Consider the following 1890-nt stretch of genomic DNA (forward strand, 5'->3'; position numbering starts at 1 on the left):
TGGGTTATCGTGCTCCACATTGCACCATGACATCCAAATTTATTCCACTCCATATCTAGTAGATTTTCTGTTGTAGGGTGATTCTTAGATAGAGAAATACTGAAACAAAATTTCTATATCATATGTCTATTGACAGAGACCAGATGTTTCAACCTACATGTTGGAACATTGTGTTCAAATTGTATCCCTTCTGCACCAAAACTAGCTTTAGCAGACTCCATGTTGTTTTGAATAATGCAACCAATACTAAAAGGACCAACAATCTCCCCATTTGGAAAATTTTGGATAAACAGCTCTTTAAGCACACAAAAACTAAGTATCACATATATACTTAGACCAACAACAGTAGCAACAGAAGAATATCCATCAGAGCATACAATAGCAGCATCATAAGCAACATAAACTAGAGCATAATTCATAAATTATGAGGTAGTTACACATACAATATCATGAGTTTGCTACACATAATGCTCCATAAATAAAAATGCATGCAATCATTCAATATGAGTTATTCATGCATGTACACATGGTTAGTAGTCAGTAGTCGGAGATCAAAAGCTACTGCTAACACACATACGAAAATTCAGCACACACAACAGATGATGGCCAAATGTCAGGCCAGATGCTTCAGCAAGTGCATGCATAGAAAATGAGTTTGTACCAGACAAGTATGTCAATACTAAACTGAAATTCTAGTTATCAGACTTTAGATGTCACACGGGTTGTTATGACATCCAATTCTGCACAGACAAGAATTATGCAGAACTTAAAAGTAAGTGCAGTAAATAACACAAGTAATTGTTTACCCAGTTCAGTCCAACATGACCTACATCTGGGGGCTACCAAGCCAGGGAGGAAATCCACTATCAGTAGTATTAATTCAAAGCTAAACTCACTCGTTTACAACTTGTCACTTAATCCCTACCCAATGCAATTTTAATCTTACTCTAAGATCAGAGTTCCTACTCACTCCCCCTCAATCACCTCAGTGATTACTACCTTTAATCAATATTAAAGACAACTTTGAAGTTACACTTCAAACAACTCTTGATTGTGCTTTACAGCTTTAATCAAGATACACAGCACTCACGCTTAAAAGCTTTGAGCGACACAACACTTACAACTCAATGAACACCCTATGCCAAAGCAATCATCAACGTGATAAAGGCTTGGCTTACAAGATATGTCTAATACAAGACTCACAAAAATACAGCAGTGAAGTATGATGGACACACTAAATCTTCACGCCTCAAAATCCCCCAAAACTGAATGAAGGAACGACTTCCTTTTATATTGCAGTACCTGGGCTTTTGCACTTGTATTCTCCTGAATTTAAGGTCACGCGAGTTCCCATAAATTCAACATCTAGGTTACTAACAAATAGGCTATTTGTTAGGTTCATTAAATGTAGCATGGTTGTTGATTTCCTGGATTTTCTCTAAGCTGTTGAATCCCTGAAGAATAGCCTGAGAAAAAGCTGAAACAGAAAACTGAACAACCTACAATTTAGCATATGCTGTCAGGAATGAATGTCACGACATTCAGCTTGACATCAAGGATCATATGCTGAGTCTGTTTTTCTAGAAAACAGACTGTACAATTTTGCTGACCTGTATATGACCAAAATGACCATACTACAGTAACAGCTTACATTAATAGATGTCAAAGTATCCAATTTGACATTTACACATTTGGCCTTAAGTTAGTTCTGTTATCCTCTTGAAGAACAGACTAAAAAACATACTGAAGTGTAGCAGAACACCACTCTGTCTATTGTTCAGTATATGCTGTCAATGATGAATGTCATAACATCCAGTTTGACATTCAGTCAGTAGGCCTTATGCCAGGTCTGGTCTTTCCTTGATAACCAGACTGGAAATAAATACTAAG

Source organism: Lathyrus oleraceus, chromosome 6, assembly GCF_024323335.1.
Source record: "Lathyrus oleraceus cultivar Zhongwan6 chromosome 6, CAAS_Psat_ZW6_1.0, whole genome shotgun sequence".
Taxonomy (NCBI): domain Eukaryota; kingdom Viridiplantae; phylum Streptophyta; class Magnoliopsida; order Fabales; family Fabaceae; genus Lathyrus; species Lathyrus oleraceus.